The sequence below is a fragment of the Lissotriton helveticus genome, chromosome 1_1 (genome assembly GCF_964261635.1).
Source record: "Lissotriton helveticus chromosome 1_1, aLisHel1.1, whole genome shotgun sequence".
NCBI classification, from domain to species: domain Eukaryota; kingdom Metazoa; phylum Chordata; class Amphibia; order Caudata; family Salamandridae; genus Lissotriton; species Lissotriton helveticus.
In genome coordinates, this window is record NC_136057.1 from 1,164,844,553 (window position 1) to 1,164,871,140 (window position 26,588).

Sequence of the window (26,588 nt, forward strand, 5' to 3'; positions counted from 1 at the left end):
TCCGGGATCGGTTTATCACGTGGTAATTCAAAAATGTTTAACATGTCGGAACGCAAAGGAGCGGCAGTTGATATATTCAAAAACAAAAACCCAGACATTTCAAAACCTCCAAATAAAAAGATCACGGAGACAACCAATGCTTTAACGACACAGTACAGGAAATTGGAAAAACTTTATGAGAGAGAGTTGCGGAAGTGGTGGGAGGGTACATCACTGCAGGGATATATAGAGGTTCAGAGGGTACCAAGGGGACTGCGTATCTTCACCGTCCCCGCCTATGAGAACCCTGATCCCCTCCTACTAGAGACATGGGCCACACACATCGCATCCTCATGCAAAGGAATGCTTGAAATCTTGGTCCAATTTGCTTGGAGTGACCGAGAGAAGGTTGTAAAAGAGATCGAGGAACTGGAAGAAGAACTCTCCAAGAATTCAGATAAAACTGAACAAGAGCGACTACGGGCTGCCATGAAAATAAGACTGGGAAAATATGAGCCCAAGATTAAAATGAGGAAACAAGAGAAATTTGACCGGGACGAACGTGACTACATGATGGGAAGAGTCCTCACCTTTTCCAAAAAGTACGATCAACCGCGCAAAGACCTGGCAAAGAAGAAACAATCACCAGGTATATCTACAGAGGGAAGAGTGGAAACCTCTGATTCGGACCTCACTGTTAGTGAGGCATCAGGTGATGAAGCGGCAGGCACCTCAACTATGACATCGGAGACTCCTTTTCAACGGGAGTTTGGAGTAATAGGAGAGAGCTGGCTGAGGGGTGGCAAAAACAAACCCCCGGAAGACACAGACAAACCAGACGAGGCGGATGGAAAGGGAAGAGGCAGAGGAAAAACCAACCCAACTATGAGAGTGACAAGAAGTCAACGCAGAGGGAGATGGTAACAGAAACCAACCATCTCACCATCGTGAATCTGTCCGAACGAATATTGACATCAGCTGAAGAGTCTGTTCTAAAACTGGGGCTGACATTCTGTCCCAATGTGAACTTTGAATACACACAGACCAGAATAGACCTTTATAAATTTATCCGGAAAGTCAAACTTCATAAATTCTTCAAAGTAAAACCAACGGCCCTAGAAACTAAACATCTGAGACTCAATAAGAAAAATACTGATCTCCTCACGGTGAATGACTTGACCGCATGTGAAATGCTGCAAAACCTCCGTTCAGAAGGGAGCATAGAAGTTAATGAAACAACACATACATTAACACAAAGACTGTCATATGTGGATGTTGAACAAGAGGTTCCAAAAAGTGGACTGAAACAACTCTCAAAATTCGTGCCGCAGACGGCTGTAGATGCGATTGATATCTTTTCAGATACAGTCGTCAAGGATTTGATGAAATTGAGAACAAAGCACACCCACCCAATTAAATCTTTCAACATTTCCAAAGAACAGAGGCTGGCAATAACAACTTTATCAAAGGATCAAACCATTGTATGTAAACCCTCGGATAAGGGAGGTAACATCGTCATTATGACAAAGGAACAGTATACATCTGAAGCAATGCGGCAACTACAGGATGGGAACTGCTATGCCAAAATAACAAGAAAAGAATATGCTGAAAGCATAGATAAATTATATGACATCTTGAAGAACTGGCATGGAAAACAAATGATAGACCTGGAGGAATATTTGTTTTTAAAAACCACACACCCTATCCTACCGACTTTCTACCACCTTCCCAAGGTCCACAAAAGCATAAGCAACCCACCGGGTAGACCCATCATTTCGTCTATTGGTGGCCTAACTGAAAATCTGTCTAAATACCTTGACCATTACTTGTTTGAATTTGTGATTTCACTTAAGTCATACATAAGAGACACGTCTGACTTCATTGAAAAAATTGAAAAGATCAATTGGCAACCAACCTATACACTCGTGACTCTTGACATCACGAGTCTTTATACGGTTATTGACCATGAGAAAGGTCTGTCTGCTGTGAAATACTTTTTGGATAAGAAACCTTTGAAATTCGCAATGCATAACAAAATGCTGTTGGAACTTATCCAATTTTGTTTGTATTTTAACATCTTTACATTTCAGGATCAGATATACAAACAATTGTCTGGCACAGCAATGGGTTCCTGCTTCGCCCCCAGTTACGCGAACTTGTTCGTGGGCTGGTGGGAGGAGCAGGTAGCCTGGGCCCCACAACATGAGACATCTAACAGGAGGGTAATTGCCTGGTACAGGTACATTGACGACCTGTTCCTTATTTGGGATGGGTCTATAGAAGAGGCCAAACAGTTCGTCCAATCACTAAACAACAATGAGTGTAATTTGACATTCACGGGGGAGATCAGCAAAGGGCAGGTCAGCTATCTAGACCTATTAGTCACTATAAGGGACAATAAAATCTGCACCTCATTGTACCGCAAGCCAACAGCGGGCAACAGCGTCTTGCACGCCACAAGCAGTCACCCTGAGAAATTAGTGAAGAGTATCCCTTACGGAGAACTACTCAGACTAAGACGTAACTGCACTTTAGACAGTGATTTTGAGCAGTCTGCCCGAGAGAGCATTGAGAGATTCTCTGAAAGAGGGTATAAACACAACCTCTTAAATAATGCACTCAACCGAGTCAGAGGACTCTCTAGACAGTCTCTTTTTGAACCTAAGACTAAACCACGTCCAAATGTGGAAAACCAATTTCGAATGATTACCCCCTATTCAGCAAATTCCTGGCAATTGAGAGTAATCATGCGAAAACACTGGCATATACTAAAAACCGATCAGATCATTGGACCGGATTTGCCAGTGCCCCTTTGATCACTTTTGGTAAGGCCAGAAGCATACGAGACCATTTGGTCCATAGTCATCTTAGCTCCACCAGAAAGAGCCCTGGGACCTTAAATGAAACTAAAGGCTTCTTTCCGTGTGGCAAATGCAAGGCGTGCGCCTTTAGTAGGCGTACATTGTCATACGAGGTGAGAGGATGTAAAGGGGGAAAGAGGATACAGAAGTTTATGTCTTGTCATACTGATTACGCAGTTTACTGCTTGATGTGTCCCTGCCAACTTAGATATGTTGGCAGCACAATCAATCCGGTAAAACTTCGAATACTCGAGCACATGCGAGCGATCGCGAATAAGGATTTTTCTTATCCAGTCGCGCGTCACTTCGCTATCAAGCATAACAGCAACAGGGATCTGTTGAGGTTCTTCTGTGTTGATTACGTAGTGGATAATCCTAGAGGAGGAAACAGGTTACAGATGCTCAGAAGGCTGGAATCCCGCTATATAATAGATATGGAAACGAAGGCCCCGGGTGGGCTTAATATGGGGGAAGAATTGTCAACTCATCTGGGCTAGATTAAAAGTTTTTATTTGCTGTTAGGCGCTCTTAAGTAGATGTCAGCAGATCGTGCTGACATTAATTGGATCACATTGATGCACAGACAAACTATCTAAATTGTGTAACATGTTCTTCACGTGGTTTATGTTCGGACATTGGGAAAATTGTTTGGTCCTGTACTGATGACTGAAGCTTTGGAGGAAAATTATTTGTTTGGGTGTGATAGAATAACCAGCCTTTGAATTTATGATGTGGAATTATGGTCATGAAGCATACCTAGGTATTGAGCAGCCTTATTGGCTGCGATGCCGATCCACGGCGAGATCACGACAGGTAGACCGGTTGGTCTGTAGTCGCATTGCACTATGTTGGTGCTTGTAAATAATGGCAGCTTCACTGCTGATAAAGCCGATTCACGGCTATATCATGACCACCTATTTAATTAGAGGGTCACAAAATACGCATTATGGCGGTTTTAAAGTATTCACAATTTTGACTTGTGAATTACCAGTAAGCATCATGGCCATACACATTGAATAATATGAACAATATTTTTCATTTAGGTAATTTGGTTGGAGAAAACTACACACCCATTATTGTAAAAGATGGCATTAGACATTACAAGATGGAGCGCACGATTAGATTCGAAGCTTGTCCTATGTTTATGTCTATGCCTGCAAACCGGAAACGAAATGATATAATATGCTGCCACTGCGCGCGTTTTTTGTAAAACACTGACGAAGGGAGCGTTCTCCCGAAACGCGTCTGCAAAATAAACACTGCTGCTGAGCTAAATGAACCCCGTGAGTGCCTTACTTTGTCTTCAACCCCGGCTGGGAGAATTTGGAGTGAGTGGAGCAGGCATTTTCGTTCGCGGTGCACCACCGCGAAAAACGGCACCCGCTGCTGGAGTGACTCGTAATTGGTGTGCAGGAGCGTGAATATATATATATATATATATATATATATATATATATATATATATATATATATATATATATGTATATATATATATATATATATATATATATATATATAGGGATAGAAATGTCCTGCCCCACTAGCCCTGGTGGAGGTCAAAAACAACAGTTTAGGTTTTTTTTATCACAGCAGCCCCTAGCAACATGTAATAAACACACAGTACATCTCCTTCATCATTAAATGTATGACCAGGAGAGAGTACTATTTTTTAAATTACTCTGAGCTGGAACTGTATGCTCTTCCGCTGGACTGCAGGGATCCCTTGTGATGGGTTCTATCGGTGCAGTATTTAGAACAAAAAATATTGAAAGAAACCCTTCAAGCGTGCTGATTTTTTAAAAACTGTTTATTACTTTTTTTACATAAAATATGTTTATTAAACATTGAAAAGCATAAATTCATATAATATACGTTTCATTACACATATTGGTGACTTCTTGACACAGACAATAGGTCAGCTTTATACATGTTAATATGTTGACCTTTAATGAAGCCAATAGCCTCTTTGTTTTATATTTTGGTGTTCTGCCCCTTTGACAGAGTCAGTAGTTCTGCCTTACTCAAAACGACACCCTTTATATTGATATATCACATAGTCAGTGATGTATGACCACAGGTTTGGGTGTAGGGCCTGGCTGCAGACTTGGGTCAAGGCCCTGAGCCCGATAACATACAGCGTAGAGGCGAAGACCATTTTTAACAGTCACAAATGAAGAATCAAGCAATTTGTGACCTCTAAAACAGTGTTTGCAATGTACTAACCAAAATAGGGTTTGCAAGTCACTATCAGGTAGGGGAATTTCAAAGGCATCCTTTCCTAATAGCAAGCTTCAGTGGCATGTATGAATGTTTTGCGACTGGAGTGCGGTTGTAAAACGTCCATATTTTACCAACTCCATGAAGGAGATGGTACCCATTCTCAAACAGGAAGGGGTCCCCAAGGGTCGCCTATGTGAATGTGGGGGCCAACATTTTTTAAGAGCAGGCAGTGGTGCAATGGATTCAATGATTTAAAGGAAACTTTTCATTTTTCATCTCTTTATTGATTTAAGAGAAACCGGAACTCCAACTAGCCAGTGTGCTCCAAAGTCAACGGGATGCAACCCGGAATTCGTGTTGCTAAGTTTGGCTGTCATAAACAATATGAACGAAAAAAGAAACAGCTCAACCTTCTCCTCCCTGAAAATAAATACTCCTATATATGAAGGGAACAGACAATAATCTGGAAAGAGACCTTCTAAGGCCCACTATGCGGTGGACATACTAGAGGCTGTCTGCGTAGGGGCATCTGCTAGCCTCAAGAGTCTTAGGTATTTGGGGCAGGTAATCTCCGTAAATTCTAAAGTCAATACCGTGAGAAAGGGCACCCATAAATCGTGGAAGGCATTCCCCGGGTTGGTCAAGGAGAGGGAAATCTTTTCCATCCCCAGGATGGCCCACAGACGATGGAGCCATCCCAGTCGAGTGGGGACTATCTTGGTACCCCAATGTGTCAGGACATTTTGGACCGCCGACCCCAAGGCCAAAGATATCTGTCGACCCCTCTTAGATGTAAGAGAAAAAATAAGAGCATTAGGGAGCCCGAAAAGAACATAGGCTGGGAATCTGAGTGTCAAAGTGGGAATCTATGCTGTCTAGTACCTGCTGCCAGAAGGTGCCCAGGAGAGGACACTCCCAGAGCACGTGAGTAAGGGTGCCCAGCACGCCACAGTCTCGCAAGCAGTGGGGACTATGTGAGGGATTGCCCCTGTGAAGACGCACCAGGGTTGCAGTGTCTATAGAGGTCATGTTACATGTAGTGCATCGGGCTCTGTGATAAATATCCCTCCATTCTTTCTGGGTTAGTGCCCTACCCAACTTCCCCTCCCAGCGTAATTGTCCTGGGGACTTCCGATCGTCTGAAGTGCATCTGGTGAATTTTTATATGTCCAAAGTCAGTCGTTATGTCTCGTCAGTAGCCACTTCTTGAAGGGAGTAAGATGCCTCTCTGCACCCTCTTGCACCCCGTTTTGGAGAACCCAATGTCAGACTTGTAAGTATCGATACCGTTCCGTCTCACGGATGCCATGGTCAGTACAGAAGGTAGAGATAGGATGCGGCCAGAGAGATCAAAGAAGTGGCCTATGGAGCGGCAGCCTTCCACTGTCCAATGATGGAAGTCCCTGGGGTCAAGTCCTGGGGTAAAGTCAGGGTTCTGTACTATAGGCGTAATCGGGGATGGGAACATAGGGAGCTCCCTGGATGTTTCAGTTTTGTCCGATGCCAATAATGTGGAACGGGTCACCTCTGAAAGGTATAGATTGCGAGGACACCCTGCGCGTGAGAGAAAAGGTTCCCCCCATAAAGGGACCTGTCCATAAACAGCCAATGATTTTTGGATTCAGGACGGGACCACTCCACTAGCACCCTCATCTGGGCCGCTCGCCAATAAGCTAAAAGGTCAGGAATACATAGTCCCCCTCCACTGATTCTCTTTAGGCAAGCTCCCGACTCTTCCGGGCCCGCTGGTCTCTCCAAATAAAGCGCTCCATATCACGTTGCAATGAGTGGACGACCCCCATTGGTGGTGTCAAGGGGAGGGTGTGAAACAGGTAGAGAATCTGGGGCACTATTACCATTTTCACTGCAGCGATGCGGCCTAACCATGAGAAAGATTGAGGCCTCATTTTCGGAGGGAGTTGCGGATTTGTTTCAGGATCGCTGTGTAATTCGTTGTTCTGGTGGCTGCAATGGTAGCAGATACCTGCATACCCAAGTAGGGAATGAAGTCACGGGCCCATTGGATTGGATATGTGCACTGCAGGAGCTCCAGAGTGTCGGGGATCAGAGATAAAGCGAGGGCTTGTGACTTATGCAAGTTCATTTTGAAACCCGAGGTGAGTGCAAACCAATCCAATTCATCCAGGAGGTCTGGGAGGGAATCCCTGGTGTTTTCCAGCGACACCACCACACAGTCTAAACAGAGGTTGTGCTCCGAGCTTCCGAAGAATGCTCCTTTAATTTCGGGGTCATCCTGGATTTGTGGGCCAACAGCTCCATGTAGAGAGTGAAAAGGAGCGGGGACAGCGGACACCCCTGCCTGGTCCTTCTACAAATAGGAAAGACCAAAGAGGCCACCCCATTTACCCTGACTGTAGCTGTAGGAGATGCATAGCTCCCAAAAATCCAGTCTATAAAGCGGTTCAGTAGTCCGAAGTGGACCAGTGTTGCCCGAAGGTATGGCCAATGAACCTTGACGAATGCCTTTTCCACATCGACAGAGAGGATCAGGCCTTTTGCTGGGAAGCGTTTGAAGCGATCTATTAGATGGAGCAGATTTTTGGTATTATCAGAGCACTGTCGTGCGGGGGCGAACCCGGACTGATCGGGGTCAATCAGCCCGGGTAAGTGCCAAGAATGTCTAGCGGCCTGAATACTCATGAAGATCTTCAAGTCCACAATGAGGAGGGATACGGGGCGGTAAGAACCACAAAGGCGTTTGTCTTTGCCAAGTTTAGGGATTACCGTTATTAGAGCCTCCAGCATAGAGGGTGGGAAGGAGTAAGCCGGGGTAGATCCAAGCGAATTAAAAACACGCACCTGGAGTGGGGCTAGTAGGACACAAAACTTCTTGTAAAAAAATAGAGGAGAACCAATCACGCCCTGGTGATTTATTATGTTTCAGGCAAGAGATTACCAAGATTACCTCCTCTAGGCAGATGGGGTCTCCAATTCTGCCGCTTGTTTTGGTAATAGGTTAGCCGTGGCCACATCCCATCGATGAGAAATCGGCTCATTCTCAGGTAGGGGCTAAGCCACACAGAGAGTCTCATAGAACTGCCGAAAAGCCTCTGCAACCTTGGGGTCTTCCCTACAGCCCCCCATGCGAATCCTGAATCTCAGTGACCTTATAGGCTTGCCGTTGCGCCCTGAGCCGATTGGCAAGGGGGCATCCACTGCGGTCTCCCCCCACATAAAAGGTATGTTTCCAGCGTAGGGCTGCGTATTTGGCCAAATCAACATCTAACCCTGCCAGTTGTGCTCTAGCTGCTTTGAGGAGTTTCCAAAGCCTGGGCGGCCCTATCCTCTGATGTATGCACTCTTGTTCAGCCACTTCCCCAGTCAATCACTCTCTTTTCTCTTGCCTCTCATTATTGTCAGCCGGGACTATGCCTATAAATTTCCCTGTACCACTGCTATCATGGCCTCCCAAAGGGTCATCGTAGGGATGGTGGGGGAGTCATTAGGGTCCAAATGGTCCGTCATACAGTGTTCTATTTGTTGTACCACTGAGGTACAACATGGCCTCGCGCAGATGTCAGAAGCAGCGAGTAGGGCGTCGATAATGTAATGATAGGTATATTCAAATCCCTGAGTGGTCGGATAAAGGACAGGGAAGGATCTCCAGGTCCCGCATCTGTCGCGTTAGGGAGTCAGAGGTGAGGACATAATCAATTCTGGTGTAGGTCTTGTGTGAGTGTGAGTAGAAGGTATATGTTTGAGGGTTGGGGTTATGGAGTCTCCAGATATCAGTTTTTCCGGCCTCTGTTAGTAGTCATTTCCCTTCGTTGGAAAGAGCCCCTGACTGTCCCCATCTTTGTCCTGAGCAGTCCATGTCCCTATCAAATGCTAAGTTAAAATCGCCCCCAGGAGCAGTGTTCTATTGGGTAGGATTGCTACCCCTGCAGTCTTGGAAGTGGTGGAAGAAAACATCTGGTGAGGTAATATTCTCGACCTCAATCTGGGTGTGTCTTTGGACAGCAGGTGTGTTTCTTGAAGTAAACAGATATGGGCGGCTGATTGTTTAAGGTAGGACAGGATAGCCCGTCATTTAGTAGGGTTATTTAGCCCCTTAACATTAAGGGACACAATGTTAATGTTGGAGGACATGGGAAGAAGCCCCCGTAGGAGCAATGAATAGGTGCCCCATAACCAGCAAAGGTGAAAAAAGGAAAGGGAGTTGGAATAAAAGGTGGCAGGCCGCCATCAAAATGCAGCAGAGGAGGAGGAAAAACCAAAACCCACAACAAAAACAAAGAAGAAGAAAAACCATTTTCGTATGGTGTCTACAATTGTCCGGGCCTCCACGCAGTAGTGAGGCATGAGATGGATAGGGGAACACCCGCCATCCCCTCCCTGCACCAAGCTCCACCAGTGAAAGCAGGTAGCCTCAATCAGTACACATCAGTCCGCAGCATTCGAGTCCTCCGACAGGGATTGAAGGATCATCTGGATCCAGCAATAGCATACATTTGGGACCCCCTCTATATTTGATTTATGACCAGGGAAAAGAGAGGAAAGCAACTAAGAAAATATAACGAGATTTCTAAGGTTGAGGTGACACAGATATTAGTTGTGAAACTCCACGCCAGGTCTACGCACGTTTCGGTGGATTTGTACCACCTTCCTCAGGACCAGCAAAGAAAGAGTTTTTCTCCTTAAAGTGTGTGCAGGGTACCTGGAATTACAAATATAACATAATGTATCTGTAATCAATTCTAACTGAAGAACAGTTCTGTTAATCTAGCAAATTTCTTTTATATCATTTTCTGATCACTCTTTCTTTGCTGGTCCTGAGGAAGGTGATACAAATCCACCGAAACACGCGTAGACCTGGCGTGGAGTGGAGTTTCACAACTAATATCTGTGTCACCTCAACCTTAGAAAGTGTTTGGGTTGTAAAAAAGAAATGTGTAGTGTTGCATGTATGAGTAGGTGTGAATGTTGATAGGTGTGTGTCAGACAGGGTGCTTGTTTCTTATTATAATAAATTAATTTTTGTATACCTTGTTTTGTAAAGATAAAGGAACTGTTGTTTGAATTTTAATGCAGAAATGAATATAATTATCGTGGATGAATTGACAAATATATATGGAAAAATCTTTAAAAAGTTCTTTTTGATATATCACAAAAAAATGAATAAAATACCAAAAATATTGGAAAATTTGTGTATCTGTGTTAATCTGAAGTTTCACTGTTGAAATATTTAAGCTATGCTTTTGGAGTAACTATGAATAGACCATGGGGGAATCTCGTTATATCATCTGGATCCAGCCGCAGACTCCGCAGTGAACTACCCACTCGCTGCCATTGTGTAGCATCATCTCAGCGTCCAGAGGGAGCAGGGTTCTCAGGTGTAGCTTAGTCATGTACTGGCAGTCAGAGAAGCTGCGCGGCCTCCTCAAATGAGCAAAGTTGATGTAGCTTGCCCTCTCACTTAAAGATGAGTCTAAACATTTGCCCCCAGGAATATGCCACATCTTTAGAGCGTAGAAAGGCTGTGATGGGTCGGAAGTTGTAACGTTTCTGCAAAGTGGAGAGTGCAAGGTCTTGAATGAGAAGGGGTTTGCAGGAACGGAATTCGATAGGATGCTTAGCCTGTGCCCCCTTTAGAATGGGCTCTTTAAGTTTGGAGTCATGGACGCAGGTTAACCCTTTCCGTGCTCATGATGGCCTGGAGCCGTCATGATACACGGTGAGGGTGTGCTCATAATGGCTCCAGGCCGTAATGACACATAGCCCCGGACATCCCTCTGGTGCGGGCACCAGAGGGATTCCCTTTAGACCAAAAGAGCCTCGGGAGCAGGGGAAGAGCTTCCCCAGCTCCCGAGGCCCCGCCCCCTGGTTTTCCTGAAATGACGATCGGCGTACACGTCGCGCTGATGTCATTTAAGTGAAACCGAAACAGAAATGAGCCAAGAGTCTCCCGTCCCTAGATACTCAGGGGGCTATCTCACCCCCTGAGCACATAGAAAGACGGGTGAGGTATTGTTGGAAAGGGGAGAATCTCCCCTTTCCAATGGTACCCCAGGTGAATCCCTGCTTGGGGATCGCCACAGGAGGGTGATCCCCAAGCATGGATCCACCCACTAGACACCAGGGGGGTGGAGCTGCCCTTTGGGCAAGGGCCTTAGCTCCCCCAATTCAATTTGACAAAATGTTGTCTTTTTGCCCCCCCTGGGTAGCAGATGGGGGCAGTAGCCCCCCAATCTGCCTCCCGGGGGTCAAAAAGCCCACTAGACACCAGGGATTCTCAGAGCATATAAAAATAAGGGTGAAGGCTGCCCATAATGGACATGCCCCTGCCCCCACGCCCTGCAATCGTTACAGTCTTTCTGCCCCCCTGGCAGGCAGAAAACCCACTAAATGCCACGGATTTTATTTTGCACAATTTGTTTTAGGGTGGGGGCTGCCCAAAACGGGCATGTCTATGCCTCCACCCCACCACCATTACAGCAGTTCTGCCTCTCCGGGGGGCTGAAGGGGGAGGTAGCCCCAAATCTCCCCCCGGGGGGCAGAAAGCTCACTTGACGTCTGGGATTTTTTTTGCGCATTTGTTTTTAGGGTGGGGTCTGCCCGAAATAGGCACTCCAATGTCCCCACCCCCCACCACCATGGGGGCAGTAGCCCCAGTCTGCCCCCCGGAGGGGCAAAGAGGCAACTAAACACCAGGGATTTTTTTTGCAATTTTATTTAGGGTGCAGGCTGCCTGAAACTTCTGGGAAGGAAAACGTTGAGGAACCCACACAAGCTATACATCGCTAGACTCCCCCGGGTGTCTAGTTTTTAGAAATGTGTGGGTTTGGTAGGTTTCCCTAGACAGCCGCCGAGCCCGGGCCAAGACTCATGGGACCCCCCTTGCAACCTCCTTGCAAAACCAGGTTGTTTTGTGATAGGTAATTTTGATGTCGCCTCAATTGGTTTTGGGCCCTTGTGTGACGTGGGTACTTAACCCACCCACGCGAGTGAGATATCATTTTTATTTGGAGACCTTGGGGAACGCTGGTTGGGAGGAAATTTGTGAGTCCATGTAGATAGTAAGTATGGGCGAATTTTGCGGATCTGCGGTCCGCAAATTCACGCAAAATCGCAAAAAAAAACGCTAATTCGCGGATTTTCCCGTGAAATCGCCGATTTTTTGGCGATTTGCACTCTACTCATCTTGAGTAATTTCTACTGGCTAATCAGTAAGTGCTACCTCGTTTGGTAAATGTATAGTGCTTTTCCTACACTGAAGCTGCGTAAAGGGCCAGAAGATTTGTCTCCACTGACCATGTGTGCCTGTAACTTGCGGAGGTCCCTTGAGTGAGCTGTCCATCATACTTGGGATTGGGAAAGGGCGGAAAGACGTTTGATACCGCTAGTGTGTGGTGCGGGGTCAAACGGGCGGGGCTTCTATGCGTGTTCACATGCCTCTTGTGTATAAGTGTTAGACCTGGCACCTTGGCGTGAGTCTCCCTTCCACTTTTTGCTGATGTGCCTCATATGTTTTGCTGATGTTCGATGCTCAGGGCACTGCACCACGGCCAATCCATGCCGCAGTGCAAGTGCTCCCAATGTAAAGTGTATGTGTAATTGATTTCCACGATTGGCTTATTTGGTTTACTATCAGTCCCCAGTAAAGTGCACGAGGAGTGCCGGGGCTGGTTGCGCCACCCACAGGAGCGGCCTCGTAAGATATGTCTCGGGTCCGCCATTGCAGACCCCGCGTACAGTCCCGTACTGTCACACTGACTGCGCAAGTGCCCACCCTTGCCAGTCCCTGAACCTTCCCTAACCTCCATATCAGTCACCCCTATGGTAGGCCTATGGGCAGGGTGCATTGAAGCGTAAGGTAGGACAAGCCTAGAGTGTGGCATGTCCTCATAGTGAATTACCGCCCTTTTCGTTCTTCACTAGGGAAGGGCTACCGGTTCTCTTAGGCCAAGATGAGCTGTTGGAACTATTACACGCTATAGTCCCGGCAGGCTCAGGGAACACGGTAGCACGTCAAGTTTAGTATGCCTGAAATCAGAATAATAAAATACTACCTTTAGTAAGGTTTATTTTAATATCCTGTGTTTGCAAATGCTACTTTTAGAAAGTTAGCCTCTGCTCACCTAACTATTTAGCCCGCCTCTGCCAGGATGTGTATCTGTTGTCTGGGTTTGTGTGAGTGACAGGGCTGGGAGATTCCCGGCGACAGTCTGGGCCCCCAAGGTGGTGAATAGGGTGCTTAGTCCAGGATGGGTGGGCGGAGTAGTCCTTGACTCTGAATAGGGTTGTGCTCCACCCCCACAATGCTGGCTCCACCTCCTGATGTCCCTGCCCTGCACTCTGAAAGAAGACAGGGAAAACAGAAGAGGTTGGCTGGACAGGAAAAATTAGGATTTTTTTTTTTTTACAGACACGCAGTCCATATGTACCACGTGACCACTGGATTTGTATTCCAAACACATTTATTTTCTTTTTTTACTAAGATTCTTAAAGCTTCAAAAAAACACAAGCACAAACAAAATGACCATCAAAACAGTGGGTTCATGTACACAGTATCTACAAAAATACAATTTTACAAATGTACAGTACTTACAACAATCGAGTCAAACGAGGCAAATAATAACACACCAAGACAATAAAACATGAAGTGATTCAATTAAATTGCAGTTATATACAGTGCAATAATAATGCAAGAAACAGAGAGAAGAACCAGTCCTTAGAACTATGAAACCAAGGGACAGGCGGGATTGAGATGGAATTGGGTGCCTGCCTGTCTACCAAAGCCTGTGGTCAAGTATTTATAGAGGGTTGCACTACTAGGGTCCAAAATAGTGAAATTAGTTGTATCCTAGCGGCACCCTTTGAAATTGCCACAGGGTGGGAATGTCGACGCGTTTTGAACCTGGATGTTATAGGTTCTCTTCAGGACAGGGACTGGGGACGGTGATTCTGTAAAGACATACGGAGTGGGTGTCAGATATGTATATCATAGTACTATGAAGGTCTACTCTGGCTCCAAAAAAAGGGGGGAATAATTACCTGCACAAGGCCACAAACGTTGCCGTAGTGTGGGTAAATCTCAAAAAGCAGTCAATTCTGAAAAAACATACAAAGAAATACTCAGCACAGTCAAAAACCCGTTGTGTATGGGATATTAGTGCAACAATAGAGTAGCGTGAAGCCTTGGAGAATGTGAATCATACCTGTAATTCACACAATGATGGACTGAAAACGTGATGCCCGCCACGCGGTGCACACTCAGGGTTGATGAACAGCTCTCATTTTGCAGCACAGGTGTAATTGGCTGAGTGAGGGACCACAAAAGAAAAATGAAAAATTCCAAGGTCAGTACGACTGCCGATTGTGAAGACCGGGTAAAGCCAACCAGTCACAGGCAAGGAGCAAGGAAAAACGTTCCTACCTGAAATCCAATGTAACGGTAATAAGGGCGCCTTGGCACAGAACCCAATTCAAGCCGGCAGGCGGTGTCAATTTCACCGGAGCCCGCTACAGGAGGAATGGGAACGTTTACGTATTAGTCTCATGGTCTAATGGCTGGAAAAGCTAACGGCACAGGACAATGTTAACAATTTGCGCGAGACACTTACTCGTAAAGAAGACGGCAGCTTCCTGTAAACAGAGTACTCCAAAACCGGGTTGAACTAGGCTCAGGCCCCCTGGCCTGCAAAGACATAGGAATCGCAGTATAAATATAGGAGCTCCGCTCCTTACAAATCAGATCCAGTTTTGACCACGACGAACCTCTGCCTGACTAGAAGGACCAAGAGAAGCTGAAGGACCGAAACCGGTCTGAATCCTGTAAGACCGGCCTGCAGTGGTGCCTTGCTGAGAATGGAGAGGAAAGGACCAGAAAGGACTTTGTAGACTTGTGCCTGAAATGATCTCCAAGGGCTTGATCGAGAGCTTGCCCCCTGAACGGAACCCCAGGACCATTGGGCTCTATCTGCTTGTGCCCGTCTGCTGTTGGGCCTTAGTTCTTATTCCCTCGCCGGAGTTGTGACTCGGGTGCCTTCACCCCCTCCCAGGTCGTGACAGCTCGGAACCTGGTCGCCCCGCCATAGAGAGCCCCGCTCATCCCTTAGTCGCTCTCCGCTTCAGTGCCGGGCCGCCCGCTCTCCTGTCACCTCACCGCTAACGGAGCGCGTTGTGCACCTCTCATCTTCTCCCGCCGGAATCTGCACGGAGCGCATCCCATAGCCTCGGACAGTCCGTACGTCGTAACGTACTGGACTGTCTCACTTTTACCTCCTGCATATCAAGACCCATGCCGCACCTCAAGAAAGGCCTCCCCGTACCGTGGTACCGGAAGCCTGGTGGGGCACCCGTCTGAAATAGAACGCGATGCCCCTCACAGATCCACGAGCACAACCCGGCTTGCTCAGAAGTAGTACGTCCCGCAGGCCTGAACGGCGCCTCGCCCCGTGAGCTGCATCGACCCTGGATCGCCACAACCCTCAACAGTCTTGCTCCTCCACCTCGCACCTCGAGGGGGACCCGAGTCGGAGAGATCCTCTGGAGAACCGTTGGCCTTGTCCTGAGTCCGCCCTCACCAGCCATGCCTGAAACGCCTCGGACTTCTACAAGCAAGGTACACGTGAACTCCGTCCCGAGTTCATATCGAATCCAGGGTCCGCAACGTTCTTATTTCCCTGTCATCGTACCTTGCTGAACAACGAACATTTAAAGACTAATCTTGCCTATTATAATCTGGTAGCCTCCAATCGCTAAACATTATTTGGTCTTGTGATAATCCTGCTTGAATCTATCTTCTATATAAAGTCTACATATTTTTGATACAACCATATGACTGGTATCCATTTGTGGTGGGTCAGTGGGCTTACTGTGTGTGATCATAAATGCTTAACTTATTATCGCCCTGAAGATTAGCCTTGTCTGCTCGCGCCACACTACCTAGAGAGTGAGCAGGGGTTATTCGAAGGAGTAGTCCCCTTGCCCTGACGTGGAGCTGAGGGTCCCTGCATGTCACAAGTGCCTACCTGTGCCAACTAGAGACCTCCGGTTCCAACGTTGGTACCAGCGGTGAGGATTTCGGATTTGCATTTATGATTTATGTACAGTGAATTACTGATCACCACGTAGTGAGAGCAGACCAAATAACGAGCCACAGATTACGTCCTTGCCGAGAGATCTCTAATCTCCAAACCATGCCTGGTTCACTCCCCGTGAGAGCACCCTCTGTAATCTCTGGAATCGACGAAGTTGACTGGAAAGGGCTTCCCCTGTTGAAACTTGATCAGTTGAAAGCCCTGTGCGAGAAGTTCTGAGTCTCCCAAGCGGGCTGCAAAACCAGAGCCCAGCGCATCAAGGCACTAACAGCCTGGAAAGAGTTTGAGAGAGCCAGAAAATCGGGTGGTAGTGGATCCACCCTAAAGTCTTGTCGAGGTGCAGGAGGGCCCGTCGTCAGAAGAGCTGGTGGACAGGGCCGCAACCAGAGCGCATGAAGTGGAGATGGCCAGATTAAAAGGACAGATGGCAATGGAAGAGAAAAGGATCCAGCTGGAGCATGAGATACGCCTGAAAGAATTGGAGCTGAAAGCAAAGAGCTTGGACGCAGCTCCTGGTGGCAGCACAACGCCAGCCCAGGTAGAGTCAAGGGTCTACGTACCGAAGGATGTGGTGAAGGAGTATTTTAAGGGGGATGACATAGGGCAGTGGTTCCGGGCCTACGAGGTAGCCATGTCCTCCCACCGGGTCCCTGAGAGAGGTTGGGGAGCGGGGTTGTGGGGAAGGTTCCTGACCGAGGGGCGGGATACCCTCCTAGATCTTCCTTCGGAAGAGTCCAACTCCTACCCGCACATGAAAGATGCCTTGATTAATCGATTTGGGTTAACTCCTGAAATGTACCAACAGCGGTTTAGGAAGTGTGTAAAGATTCAAGGGGGTACGTATGTGGAGTATGTGACCTTTTTCTGCAGAGCGCTGGATGGTTGGGTGAAGGGCAGTAAAGTAACTGATTTTCAAGGGCTGCTTGATTTAATGGCATGGGAGCACTTGTCTGATAATAGTTTTCTCGAGTTACGCCAGCACCTGATCGATAGCAAGCTGTCCAACCCGAGGAAGCTTGCTAAGGAAGCGGACTGCTGGCTCAGCACCAGGGTCCACAAAGGTCCAGTGGGAGACTCAGCCAAAGGTGGGCAGGGTCCCCAGCAGAGGAGTGGGGGGAACAGGGGAAAACAGAAAGGGTTCCACAAAGGCCCCCAAAGTAATCCCCAAGGGAACCAAGGGAAAGGTTCTCAGCCTCCTCCACCCCCGAAATCAACCGGGCCCGACAGATAAACCTGTTCAAAGAGGGCCCATCGCCTGTTTTAGGTGTGGCGACCTGGTCACGTTGCCTCTGACCCTAAGTGTCGCTTGTTTGCAAAACCCGCACCCACTGGTGCTCCACCCCGGCAACTAGCTAACGTTAATTTTGGGGAGGAAGTAGCCGTCCAAATGGGTGGGGATCCCGTTCAGATGACCCTAGTCTCGCTAGGAGACAGTGAGATGGTCCCCGAGAACTACCTACCCAATAACACTAAGAAATATGGGCAGGTAGTGACCTTCAACGGTAAGAAGGCGGAGGCTCTTCAAGATACAGGAGACAGTGTGACTGCAGTGAGGCAGCACCTGGTGTCTCAGGAGAGATAGTACCGCACACCTACTGTAGGGTTGTCAATGCTGACAATTCTGAGAGCCAATGTCCGATGGCTCAGGTTCCCTTTGAGTGGGGGGGGGTCTCTGGTACTCTGCAAGTCGCTGTGAGGACCTCCATGCCTGTAGATTGTCTGCTAGGGAACGATTTGGAGAACTCCCCTTGGGAAAAGGTGGAGAAAACGACTCATCTGCGGATGGTGGGTCTACCCGACTGGGCGTGTGTGACCACATGGTCCATGGCAGCCAGTAGGGGTGTTGAAGAAGTCCTGGAGCCTGAGGGAGAGGTCCAGGAACCGGCCTTAGAGAGAAGGCGCAGGGGGCGCGGACAGCCGGCTCCCGAAGTTCCCACGGCCCAGGAGGAAGCAGACCTCGAGGGGGATGCCCTGGAGCCTACCGGGGAACAGATCGCCGAACTGGGAGACCTGCCTGAGCTGACCCATTGGCAGCAGGAAGGGGGTCCCTCCAGGGAGGAATTCTGCAAGGAGCAGAGAGAGTGCCCTTCTCTCGTGGTGATGCGGCAGCAGGCTGCAGACCAGGCCAATGGTGTTCAGTCCGGAAAACACTTGGTCTACTGGGAGAACAATCTCCTGTATTCAGAGCCTAAGGCTGCTGAACCTGGGTGAGCCCGTGTGCTGGTGGTACCCCAGAAGTTCAGAGCCTTCCTACTGGGTTTGGCTCACGATGTGCCGTTAGTAGGAATCTGGGGATGGACAAGACCTATGACAGGCTTGTCACCCACTTTTACTTGCCCCAGATGTACAAGAGCTCAGATGCTCACTGTAGGACCTGCCAAACTTGCCAGGCAAGTGGTAAGTGTGGAGGGAAGAACAAGGCTCCCCTCCAACCATTCCCCGTCGTCAGTACCCCATTCCAACGAGTGGGAATTGACATTGTGGGGCCTCTGGACCCCAAGACAGCCATGGGCAACAAGTTCATCCTGTTCTTGGTGGACCATGCCACCCGCTACCCTGAAGCCATCCCTAGGAGGACAGTGACGGCCCCCGTGGTGGGACGAGCGCTGATAGGAATTTTCTCTCGAGTAGGATTCCCTCTAGAGGTGGTGTCTGACAGAGGTACCAATTTCATATCGAAGTATATGAAGTCCCTTTGGCAAGAGTGTGGTGTAACGTACAAGTTCACCACCCCTTACCACCCCCAAGGAAACGGGTTGGTTGAAAGATTCAACCGAACCTTGAAAGGCATGATCATGGGCCTAGAAGGACCAATGAGGCGTAAGTGGGACGTCCTCTTGCCATGCCTACTCTTTGCGTACCGAGAGGTGCCACAGAAGTCGCTCAGGTTCAGTCCCTGTAGTGAATGAGCCACTTTAGTGGTCTGATGATCTGTGATGACCCTCGATCACCACCATTGTGTACTGACTTTAGTGTGCTATGTTACTTTAGCCTTAATGTAGGATGGTTCTGCATTAGAATAATCTTGCCAAAGAATAGAAGGTATGGGATGTCGAGGTGCAGAGTTGTTGGTGATGGTGCACACATGTGCTCCATAGTGGATACTGAGGGATTAAGGGCACAGTGTTATTTGAGTTAGGTGAATTATGACTTTAGCCTATTGGCTTTGACGTGGTCTAATATCATTCTGCTTTCCAAGTAGTAGAGGCCTATGCTTGAGCAACTCCATATTCTAAACTGCAGCCATCTTCTGAGCCACTGTAGGGGAGAGGTTATATTTTAGATTACATGTGTTGTCCACCAGTAGTGAACCAGACAGAACCGGTTCTTATTGGGTGGAATGTGCTCTCTTCGTGCCGAGTCAGAGCAAAACACTTGGCCAGCTGGTTGTTGTGCTCTTGGTACGAGGTGGTACAGGAATCCAGTGAGAACTGTGGGCGGAGTTAGCTAGAAACTTCGATGGAGAGCTGCATTCTATATTAGAGAAAGGGGGTCCGTGAGAGATTCAGAGAGTTTCTGAGAGGCAGAGAGCTTCTGAGATGCTGGGAGATGCTGAGATGCTGAGCTGAGATGCTGGTCTGGTGTTTTGGCGGTCTGATGATACATCACGTTACAGACGTGCAGACGTGTTTGTGCAACAGAGAGTCCGGAACCAACCAGTGAGGGAAAGAGAGACGGACCCTTCTTCAGATGGCAAGATGCCTAAGATTATGGTGAGGTGTTCTATGTATATCTAACTTTAACTAACTATGCTTTTATTTTCAGGCTCTATGTATATCTATGTGCTGATGATTGCTGCTAATGTTTACTGTGATGTTTAGTTATTTATTTCTTTTGTCATCCTATTATCATGTAATAAGAAACCCTAGAGCATATCATTTGTTTGCATTCCTTGTGAGGGAAGGTTGAGACCCTTTTTTACCAAGTACTTACAGAGGGATGGGCGATTCCCCTCTAATGGGTAATTGTTGATACGGAAGGGAAAGTGCCTCCCATCAGGGATGTCTAAATTACATTGCCAGGAGGAGCATGCGTTGTTTACCCTCTCGGAAAGGAAGGTGTTGTGACTTGTTGTTATTTGCGAGCTCCTCAGCAATGGTCTTATATGTTGTCAGTGTTTATTCCTTTCTTGGGTAAGTATTGTGAAATGTGGTGTCTTTCTGGAACTGAGAAAGGATGTGGTAAGTAATGACCTGCTGACTGACAGAAGCACCAAAACATACGGAGAAGTTTGTCATTACAATCCCTTGGAGCTTCTGTACGGTCACCCGAGCCGAGGACCTCTGAGGCTGGTTAGGGAAGGCTGGGAGCAATCTCCCAGGAAACCTCCCCAGAATGTATACAGCTACATGCAGGCCTTCCGAAACCAGACCAGGCGATTCAGGAAACTTGCTAAGGCAAACCTGGAAGCCAGCCAGGAAGAGATAAAGCAGTGGTACGACCAGAATGCCACTCTGGTGGAGCTTCAACCTGGACAAAAGGTGTGGGTCTTGGCCCCAGTGGAGCCCTGTGCACTTCAGGATAAGTGGACGGGTCCATTTGAGGTTGTGGAGCGCAAGAGTCCTGTCACCTACCTGGTGAACTTGCAAACTCCCAGGAACCCTTTGAGGGTCCTACATGTTAACCGCCTTAAGCCCCACTTGGAGAGTTCCGAAGTGGGCATGCTGTTGGCAACCGATGATGGAATGGAGGAGGAGACTGAGCCTCTTCCGGACCTCTTGGTGGCCTGCGAGCGAGACGGGTCAGTAGATGGAGTTTACCTCTCACCCTCCCTGACCCCTGAGCAGCAGAATGATTGCCGCCAGCTGCTGGGGCAATTCTCTGACTTGTTCTCCCTGGTTCTGGGTGTCACAGATTGGTGCGTCCATGATGTGGACAAGGGAGACAGCTTGCCGGTGAAGTACAAGGCTTACCGTGTGACTGACAGGGTACGAGCCTGCATCAAGGAGGAAGTCTCGAAGATGTTTGCTCTTGGGGTGATTGAGTCCTCCAGCAGTCCTTGGGCCAGCCCAGTGGTCTTGGTCCCGAAGGCTGCGACGCCGGGAGCCACACCCGAACTACGGTTCTGTGTGGACTATTGAGGACTCAATTCGGTCACGAAGACTAACGCGCACCTCATCCCCAGAGCTGATGAGCTCATTGATCGGTTGGGGGCTGCCCGGTACCTCAGTACATTTGACTTAACGTCTGGGTACTAGCAGATCGCCTTAACTGACGGGGCCAAAGAGAGGTCAGCGTTTTCAACCCCAGATGGGCACTACCAATTCCGGGTTATGCCCTTCGGGATGAAAAACGCCCCTGCCACCTTCCAGAGGTTGGTCAATTGGGTGTTGGTTGGACTGGACGCGTTCAGTGCCGCCTACCTGGACGACATCGCAGTGTTTAGCGGTACGTGGGAAGAACACTTGCGCCACCTGTGGGAAGTGTTGGCGGCTCTGCACAAGGCAGGCCTCACGATCAAGGCAAGCAGTGCCAGATCGGGCAGGGTTCGGTGGTGTATTTGGGACACCAAGTTGGGAGCGGCCAGGTGGCGCCCCTTCAACCCAAAATTCAGACCATCCTGGCTTGGGAAGCCCCCAAGACCCAAACGGAGGTGAGGGCCTTCCTCGGACTCACCGGGTATTACAGGAGGTTCGTCAAGGGATACGGCACCATCGTTGCCCCCTTGACCGAGCTGACTTCGAAGAAGCAGCCCCGGAAAGTGATCTGGACTGACCCCTGTCAGGTAGCATTCGACACCCTGAAGACGGCCATGTGCACGGCGCCCGTGCTCCTGGCTCCTGATTTCTCCAAAGAGTTCTTAGTGCAGACAGACGCTTCAGAGCATGGGATTGGGGCTGTCCTTTCACAGACGACTGAGGAGGGCTGGGATCACCCTGTGGCCTTCCTCAGTCGGAGGTTACTTCCACGGGAACAGAAGTGGAGTGCGATTGAGCGAGAAGCTTTTGCTGTGGTCTGGGCCCTGAAGAAGCTACTAAGACCCTACTTGTTTGGGTCTCACTTCCGAGTTCAGACAGACCACCGGCCCCTCAGATGGTTGATGCAAATGAGGGGTGAGAACCCGAAACTGTTGAGGTGGTCCATTTCTCTACAGAGTATGGACTTCACGGTGGAACACCGCCCTGGCATAGACCACGCCAATGCTGACGGTCTGTCAAGGTTTTTCCGCCTTAGTGATGAGGAACTCCCTGGGTAAGGGTAGTTCTCCCCACATTTCAGCTGGTGGTGTTCGATGCTCAGGGCACTGCGCCATGACCAATCCGTGCCGCAGTGCAAGTGCTCCCAATGTAAAGTGTATGTGTAATTGATTTCCACGATTGGCTTATTTGGTTTACTATCAGTCCCCAGTAAAGTGCACGAGGAGTGCCGGGGCTTGTAGATACAAATGCTGCTAGTGGGCCTGCAGTGCTGGTTGTGCCACCCACAGGAGTGGCCTCGTAAGATATGTCTCGGGTCCGCCATTGCAGACCCCGAGTACAGTCCCGTACTGTCACGCTGACTGCGCAAGTGCCCACCCTTGCCAGTCCCTGAACCTTCCCTAACCTCCATATCAGTCACCCATATGGTAGGCCTACGGGCAGGGTGCATTGAAGCGTAAGGTAGGACAAGCCTAGAGTGTGGCATGTCCTCATAGTGAATTACCGCCCTTTTCGTTCTTCACTATGGAAGGGCTACCGGTTCTCTTAGGCCAAGATGAGCTGTCGGAACTATTACACGCTATATTCCCGGCAGGCTCAGGGAACACAGTAGCACGTCGAGTTTAGTATGCCTGAACTCAGAATAATAAAATACTTCCTATAGTAAGGTTTATTTTAATATCCTGTGTTTGCAAACGGTACTTTTAGAAAGTTAGCCTTTGCTCGCCTAACTATTTAGCCTGCCTCTGCCAGGATGTGTATCTGTTGTCTGGGTTTGTGTGAGTGACAGGGCTGGGAGATTCCCGGGGACAGTCTGGGCCCCCAAGGTGGTGAATAGGGTGCTTACTCCAGGATGGGTGGGCGGAGTAGTCCTTGACTCTGAATAGGGTTGTGCTCCACCACCACAATGCTGGCTCCACCTCCTGCGGAGCGTTTGATGTCCCTGCCCTGCACTCTGAAAGAAGACGGCAGCTTCCTGTAAACAGAGTACCCCAAAACCAGGTTGAACTAGGCTCAGGCCCCCTGGCCTGCAAAGACAAAAGAATTGCAGTATAAATATAGGACCTCCGCTCCTTACAAATCAGATCCAGTTTTGACCACGACGAACCTCTGCCTGACTAGAAGGACCAAGAGAAGCTGAAGGACGGAAACCGGTCTGAATCCTGTAAGACTGGCCTGCAGTGGTGCCTTGCTGAGAACGGAGAGGAAAGGACCAGAAAGGACTTTGTAGACTTGTGCCTGAAACGATCTCCAAGGGCTTGATCGAGAGCTTGCCCCCTGAACGGAACCCCAGGACCATTGGGTTCTATCTGCTTGTGCCCGTCTGCTGTTGGGCCTTAGTTCTTATTCCCTCGCCGGAGTTGTGACTCGGGTGCCTTCGACCCCTCCCAGGTCGTGACAGCTCGGAGCCTGGTCGCCCCGCCGTAGAGAGCCCCGCTCATCCCTGAGTCGCTCTCCGCTTCAGTACCGGCCGCCCGCTCTCCCGTCACCTCGCCGCTAACGGAGCGCGTTGTGCACCTCTCATCTTCTCCCGCCGGAATCTGCACGGAGCACATCCCATAGCCTCGGACGGTCCGCACGTCGTAACGTACCCGACTGTCTCGCTTTGCCATCCTGCATATCAAGACCCGTGCCGCACCTCAAGAAAGGCCTCCCCGTACAGTGGTACCGAAGCCTGGTGTTGCACCCGTCTGCCATAGAACGCGACGCCCCTCACAGATCCACGAGTACGACCCGGCGTGCTAAGAAGTAGTACGTCCCGCAGGCCTGAACGGCGCCTCGCCCCGTGAGCTGCATTGACCCCGGATCGCCACAACCCTACACAGTCCTGCTCCTCCACCTCGCACCTCGCGGGGGATCCTGAGCCGGAGAGATCCTCTGGAGAACCGTTGGCCTCCTCCTGAGTCCGCCCTCACCAGCCGCGCCTGAAACGCCTCGGACTTCCACAAGCAAGGTACACGTGAACTCCGTCCCGAGTTCATATTGGATCCAGGGTCCGCAACGTTCTTATTTCCCTGTCATCGTACCTTGCTGAACAACGAACATTTAAAGACTAATCTTGCCTATTATAATCTGGTGGCCTCCAATTGCTAAACATTATTTGGTCTTGTGATAATCCTGCTTGAATCTATCTTTTATATAAAGCCTACGTATTTTTGATACAACCATACGACTGGTATCCATTTGTAGTGGGTCAGTGGGCTTACTGTGTGTGATCATAAATGCTTAACTTACTATCGCCCTGAAGATTAGCCTTGTCTGCTCGCGCCACACTACCTAGAGGGTGAGCAGGGGTTATTCGAAGGAGTAGTCCCCTTGCCCTGACGTGGAGCTGAGGGTCCCTGCTGGTCACAAGTGCCTACCTGTGCCAACCAGAGTCCTCCGGTTCCAACATTAAGGTCAGAGAGCGAGCAGGGCAGCAGGGCAGCAGGGGAGGAGAAAGCAGCATCCTGGTCACAGGAACTACACGGGGGTTGTGCTCGAGGGATTCAAAGACCTCCCTCGAGTATTACAGCTAATTTTCGACGGCAGATATGGGGTTAAAGCACACTTGCCCAGCCTTGTTGAATCCTGCCCTGCATAGTTATCCACGAATATGCCACTGTTTTGTGAAATACCTCTACTCAACTGGAGTACTTTCTACTGGCTAATCAGTAAGTGCTACCTCGTTGGATAAATGTGTAGTGCTTTTCCTACACTGCTGCTGGGTAAAGGGCCAGAAGATTTGTCTCCACTGACCATGTGTGCCTGTAACTTGCCACCGCGCCAAAATGCGCTGAGGTCCCTTGAGTGAGCTGTCCATCATAGTTGGCATTGGGAATGGGCGGGAAGACGTTTGATACCGCTAGTTTGTGGTGCAGGGCTTCTATGCATGTTCACATGCCTCTTGTGTATAAGGTCAGAGAGCGAGCAGGGCAGCAGGTGAGGAGAAAGCAGCCTCCTGGTCACAGGAAATACATGGGGTTGCGCTCGAGAAACTCAGGGATTCAAAGACCTCCCTCGAGTATTACAGCTAATTTTCGACGGCAGATATGGGGTTAAAGCACACTTGCCCAGCCTCGACCATGCTCACTAATGTTTTGGGCTGATTAAAACGTTACTGAATTTGAGCTTCAACTCGGGCACCTGCTTTATTTATATCTGTAAGTGCTTCCTGTTGAGGTTTAATTTTTGTGACAGGAGCCTCGTGCCAGAATGATTCCTGCACTGAATAGTTATCCACGAAGATGCCACCGTTTTATGCAATACCTCTACTCAACTGGAGTACTTTCTACTGGCTAATCAGTAAGTGCTACCTCGTTGGGTAAATGATAGTGCTTTTCCTACACTGCAGCTGCGTAAAGGGCCAGAAGATTTGTCTCCACTGACCATGTGTGCCTGTAACTTTCCACCGCGCCAAAAGGCGCCGGGGTCCCTTGAGTGAGCTGTCCATCATAGTTGGGATTGGGAAAGGGCGGGAAGACGTTTGATACCGCTAGCGTGTGGTGCGGGGCTTCTATGCGTGTCAACATGCCTCTTGTGTATAAGGTCAGAGAGCGAGCAGGGCAGCAGGTGAGGAGAAAGCAACCTCCTGGTCACAGGAACTACACGGGGGTTGCGCTCGAGAAACTCAGGGATTCAAAGACCTCCCTCGAGTATTACAGCTACTTTTCGACGGCAGATATGGGGTTAAAGCAGACTTGCCCAGCCTGGACCGTGCTCACTAATGTTTGGGCTGATTAAAATATTACTGAATTTGAGCTTCAACTCGGGCACCTGCCTTATTTATATCTGTAAGTGCTTCCTGTTGAGGTTTAATTTTTGGCCCACAGGAAGCACTTACAGAGTTACGGCAGGTGCCCGAGTTAAAGCTAGCTTTGTAACCATTTTAGAATGGTGCCGGCAAGCTGCCAGAATTGATGTTGCAACTTACAAGTAAGCACCTTCAACTCTGGCAGCTTGCCATCGCCATTCTAAAATGGTTACAAAGTTAGCTTCAACTCGAGCACCTGCCTTAACTGTGCTTCCTGTGGGCCAAAAAGAAAATCCGCCCGCGAGCAGATTTGCGGATTTTTCAGCAATTTCGCACGATTCGCGGAACGCAAAATTGCCGAACATTCGCAAATTCCACGAACGGAACGGATTTTTGGCCCACACTTAGTAGATTCCAGAACATTCCCACACAGAAATTTCTGAAAAAAGTGATTTTTTAAGCTAAATTTGAGGTTTGCAGGGGATTGTGGGTAGGAAAACGTTACAGGACTCATGCAAGCCATACCTCGCTGGACTCCCCGGGTGTCTAATTTCCAGAAATGTGTGGGTTTGGTAGTTTTCCCTTGATGGTTGCT